Source organism: Anser cygnoides, chromosome 1, assembly GCF_040182565.1.
Source record: "Anser cygnoides isolate HZ-2024a breed goose chromosome 1, Taihu_goose_T2T_genome, whole genome shotgun sequence".
Lineage (NCBI taxonomy): Eukaryota > Metazoa > Chordata > Aves > Anseriformes > Anatidae > Anser > Anser cygnoides.
Window position 1 is genome coordinate 42,545,406 of NC_089873.1, and position 5,744 is coordinate 42,551,149.

General features: G+C 37.4%; 1 long non-coding RNA gene across 1 annotated transcript; it reads left to right on the plus strand.

The window, feature by feature from the left end:
• Positions 1-649: 649 nt before the first annotated feature.
• On the plus strand, positions 650-3,830 carry LOC125179936 (uncharacterized). The gene is made up of 3 exons (XR_007158016.2): positions 650-926; positions 1,929-2,063; positions 2,323-3,830. It is a non-coding gene; the product is annotated as an uncharacterized lncRNA (long non-coding RNA).
• Positions 3,831-5,744: the final 1,914 nt, after the last annotated feature.

The window sequence follows — 5,744 nt, forward strand, 5'->3', positions numbered from 1 at the left end:
TTGTGCTTTGTGTGGTTCTGGGAAACAGAGCTAGCTTGTCTCTGTATTATGCTGCAGCTCTGCCTCAGGGAAAGACTGGGCTTGGGCAGGATAAATTAATTTTCATTTGGACTGTGTCTCCCTCCCTTTCTCCTGGCATCACATTTGAAGTTCCTGTGTTGTGTGATCAAAAGACATGTGATGCGCAGAATCAGTCAGCTCTGCTACCATCAGCAGGACTGTGTACAACACAGACAGTATTAGGGATTATGGAGATACTATCTAACCAGTAAAGAGAAGAAAAGCATCCAGTCTTTAATAAAAGGGTTGTATCAGTGAGGGTGGAGAAACACTTGATCGGTGTAGACAAGGTAACATTTAGCAAAAAGCTTGAGGATTAACTTTTAAACTCTACCTGATGTGGAAAAAGGGAAAAGGAAAATGTTTATCTTCTGAAATCAAACACATTCTTTTTTCCCAGGACACTGAACATGACTGTACAGAAAAATCTTCCTTTAATTTACATTCACTGCCTTACTCCTGAAATATTTCCTTAAAACAGGTTAGCCAGAAATAATCAGGCTTCCCAAAACTTGTTGCTTTTAATTTACTATTAAGGGAGCAAAACAATGTTATTGAGAGCACCTGATGTAGACTAGATTTCTCCCTTCCCTTCCCTTCCCTTCCCTTCCCTTCCCTTCCCTTCCCTTCCCACACTTATTCTCTTTTTCTCTCTCTCTGTCTTTCTCTCTCTTCAGGTAGAGTACTGCCCTTCAGCTGCAGCCTCCCTCTAGCATCTTCCTGGACCATTTTTTCCTCTGTAAACTCAGCCCATGAACATTCAGGTTTCAGTCCAGCTGGCAGTAAAGTTGGTGCATGAACAACTCTCAGTCCTCCTGATATGCCTGGAGTTGCCTGAAGGAAGAAAGTGTCGCTGTCTGAACAGGGTAAGTAACAAGGGATAATCTTGGCAAATATAATTGCTACTAGCATTGTGAAATTTGACACGATTTCTTTGATTATTTGCTCTAGAAATAATGTATTTCCAAATTGCAGTGATGTGTGTAATGCCTACTCCAGTTAAGTTTGCAAAACACTTATCATTCTAATTTTGTTCTCAGGTGCTTGTAGCTTTATTGAAGCATTCAAATTTCATTCTTCAACTTTTTCTGGAAGCTGCCCAACCCAATATTTTTTCCAAAATTAAAAATGGAACAAAATCAAATCATATAAGTTTTAACAGCATATCATTTCCAACTACTGGATTAGTTTTCATCGTCACCTCAGATAAACAGTCTGAATAAGTGATAAACTCCTCCTATGTTACAGAAAACTATTTGTTTTTCCTTTTTGTGTTATGTCAGGAAAAGATTTATTTTTTGTAATAAAATAGGGATGCACTGAAATGTCAGCCTGAGCAGTACGATTGCTTCAGCCTCTGTATAAGCTAATAATAACAGTTTCCTGAAAGGATGCTAACTCCAGAAACTCTAGAACTGTATAGAGTGTTACAGGGGGTGAGGAGAGTGAAGGTTCCCAAGGAGAAAGTGAAATTTAACAGCTAATATTTAATTGAATGGGCATAGACTGTTTATTCTTGTTCTATTCCCTATTAAAAAAGAAATATCATAGGGACAGCTAGGACTAGGTCTCTGCTAAATAAATAATGACATACCAGAGCTCTGATTGTCTTTCTAACCACATCTCCACTACTGTGTTCCACCCACTTATGACAATGTAAAGCTTGTCTCCACAAATATGGTATTAAGATGAAGCTAATGTGCAAGAGTATCTTTTGTTGTTCTAGAATATCTCTACAGTCTTTCGCAAAAGCTAATTTATGGGATTTCACTGTTCCTTTATCCCAAGACACCCTTTACCACTGAACATCTCTCTGCCATGTGCACAAGCATATACATCTGCTCTGTCTTTTCTTTTTTGGCTTCCAGGAGCTAGAAGGGAGGAGAGGAAACTCTTTCCCCTGAATGAACCATAAGAAGAAGTGTTATAATGGCTGATACTACTCAGTTCTGCAGGCATCAAAACAACATTTGGTGATGGCTTTGTAAAATTGTGTTTATCAGGTAAATTTGGCCAATGGTCAGCTTTCTCAGAACTCATTTTGGAATTATGTATTGTGTGGCCTTGAGCAGCTCACTTCTTGTTTTTAATCTAGATGACAAATGTCTATACACCTTCTATATATTTAGTATTTCTGTGAAAAAATAAAGCTAAAATAGGAGAAATATTTTTTAAACTCTATTTATTAGTAAAGAAATTTATACAGGAGAGAAACACGCTTCTGCAATTGTTCCATATTTTTTTCTATTTTCCAATCTACAGCAAAGTTCAGACTTTGTATCTCGTTGTTTTGGAGGATAGCTGTTCTAACAAAACCAGAAGCTGTTGCTTGGTTCTTAGATGCTGCTTAGTTGTATAACAAGCACTGCCCTTGGCCAACGGAAAGAGAAGCTGCTTCTGCACAGCATAACATGAAATGAAGTTGAAAAATGATCTGCCACTTGTGTGAGTGGTAGAAATTTATGCAAGCTTTGTCATGGTCAGCAGGGAAGATTAATGGAAGATGGGACTTGAGTCAATCAGCGTTGAAACAAACTGAACCAATTAATTAAATGGAAACACTTAGCAGAGCCTGTATCAATAAATACAGATGAATATTAATGTGGATCTGTAAGATTTGGGGCAGAGGGGGATGAAACAATGTAGAGAATAGAAAACATTTAAAGGGAAAGAGTTTCACAATGTCTTTGCCACTGATCATCCAGAAGGATTAGGTACTGATGGGAGGTACTGAAGCTCTAGGGCTTGCACAGAAAAGTTGGGGCCATATTATTTTTCTGTAATATATTTTATCTATATATATATAATACAGAATGGCCATGAATTTATGTTTAATCATACGATTATGGCAAAATCCATGATCTGAAATCAGAAATGTACAGCCCTATAATGCTGTGGGATAGAAAATATATATTGAAACTGTGTTTTTCCCAAATCAGTTATTCACACAGTGACAGTTCATTATAATTGTGTATAAAATGACCACCTCTGTGACTAGGAGAGTTTCTATAGAGCTTCTCATCTGCTGGACTTCTCCAGAGTGTCACTCTATAAACAAAGAAGAGGAGGATATTGATGATGCTAGGAGTCTTAGGATGAATTAGGCAGGGCTTAAGAGATGTTTAGGTTTAACTAGTGGCGTAGCTTTGTGTTTTATGAACGGGGGGAAATCATGGGCAGTGTTTGATGGTGTTCTGATGGGGGCAGTAAGGAGTACAGTAGTGCCATATGAATCAAGAGGATTAGTAAGAGGTATAAAAAGACGTTAAAATACTTACATCAAAGGAGGTGGTGCTTAGAAGTAAATTCTACAGTCTAGTGTTGTGTGGGAAAGAAAATATCTTATTCAAATTGCAGAGTTTGCAGAACTCAGGGAAAAAAATGCTGATAAAACAAACAAAAAAAAACAAGATATTTTTCTCTTTCAAAAGACTAAAAAGGGCAATACATATCCAGATGAAGAAATTGAATCATTTGCTTCTTTCTCCCCTACTTCCTGACTACAGCATTAGTAACTAAGACATATACAAAAATAATAATAATAATTGAAAAAATATGAAGTTGTCTTAACTTCATTTCTGCATGGCAACCAGTTATCATTGAGGCAGAGGCTTTTTTCATAAAGGAACACTGCTGGAAGGGCTATATATAAGATTCCTGGTATAGAATCCAAATTGAATTAAAGTGCCCTTCTGAGCTGGGATCTGTCCCTGAAAGATAGAAGAAACAGAACAGAATAACATCATGCAGCTTAAATTCATCATGCTGTATCTCAGCTCCAGGAAGTTGGTGGATAGTATGACCTCAGAGAGGTTCATCTGACTGCTGAAGGGAATTGTTCAGCTGAATGAGAGCAGTCAGGGGAAAAAAAAATAGAAAGAAAAAGAAGTTTTAAAACGTTGTTTCTAATTCCAGACTGAACTGGAAAGGATCAAAATTGACTCTCTGGGCCTGATGCAGTTGCTAATAAAATCATATATTCTCCAACTAACACAATTGGGAACAAGTTCAAATTTCATTTCTCTTTTTTATTTTTAAGAGGCCCCCTTTTATTGCCTATAATTACATGAACATTAAAAATGCTCAATATTTTTAGAAGTTAAGTAGGAAAATAAGCCTGCCTTCCCCACTTTCCCAGAAGGGCAATGGAGCTGCTGCATATAATTAATAACACAATTTTGACCAGCATTGTCAAATTTGAGGAAAACACGTCTGTAACTTAAAAAAGAAATAAATTAAATCTAGTGAGGTGGCAATGAGAAAACTGGCCATAATAAATATATTAGTGCAAACATAGACAAGCTATCTGTCAAATTGTATCCCCTTCTTCATCCTTCGACTTGTTTCTAACCATTGTAGCCCAACAAGACCATAAACACAGGAGATTGTAATGTTTCTGTTTTTAGGTTGCCTATAGTTTTGAAGTTTGGTAAATTTTATCAAAGTAACCATTTTAGTAAAGTATATATGTACAGAATGCTGCTGGGAAAAGTCAGTGCAGAATTGTGCTTTAGACCATTCTCATTGCGCTCCACAGAGCCCCATCTATGGGACCTCAGGCTGGGAAATGGACTTCTCAGCCTCTCCTTAGTCCTGCGCCTTTCCTGCCTGCTTATACTTATTACCATCAGAGAAGAGCCCTTTCTAAACAAAAGACTCAAATAATTACTTGTGATTTTTCCCATGCATTGCATCCATGTGTATGTCTAGGAGGACTTTATAATAGTTAACGTTTACATTTATATAACAGATAAAAACAGATGAGAGTCTCAACTGTTTTACATGTGGATGTGTTTTGTGTCCTCCCCCCCCAAAAAAAACAAACAAACAAACAAACAAAAAAACTCTGTCTGTCTTGCCAAGAATTCCTCAGAAAGTGAAGGTGAACTAGTGAGATTTGTAAAATGCTACAGTTTTTCTTTACGAAGTCCCCACTGTAGATTGATGTCAACTGTCAAATTCTTAATGTATTAAAAGAGTGTCTAGATGGTGAAGGGTGGCTGATGCAGAGTGACATTCTTGTAGGCATTATCAGTTTCTTTGCTCTATTGAATTGTTTGCTTCCAAGAAAGAAGAAGAGAAAATCCCATGTTATTCCCACCCCAAGAGCATAGAACTAGTGAGGATTTTTTTTCTGATGCAGATGAAAGAACTACTGCCCTGGGTGCTCTTAGGAGTAATGGAGTTTGGGTTGTTCACAATGCTGTGTCTCCATTTGGGATGCCTATTATTAGAATTTCTGGTTCCCCTATGTCTCAAAAGAAAGCTAAGCTGAGCCAGTGGGAACCTACGTAACACAGAGACACATTAACTGTCAAGGATTTATAATTTTAGAACAGTAGTAAGCATGCCACTCCCCACCTGAAACTTATTTTTAACATTTTGTGTTTGCTCACAGGCGACTGGGCTGTCAAAGAGTCAAGGTAAGGTTTTTACTAGTTAAGCTTCATAACAGCTCAAGCAGACAGTTTTATCCGATTAGGATGTGAGAGGAGTTCTTTCAAAGAACTAAAATAAATAAACAAATAAAATAAATAAAGCCCATGTCCTGATCCCCAGTCCTGTGTCCTGCAGAGCAGAAGTACTCCAAGGGCTTGCTACAGCATGTGACAATAAATGATGCTTCTGTTGATTACCATAGTAAATGAGACAGTGTTTTTCTCTCTTATTCAGAAACGCTTTGC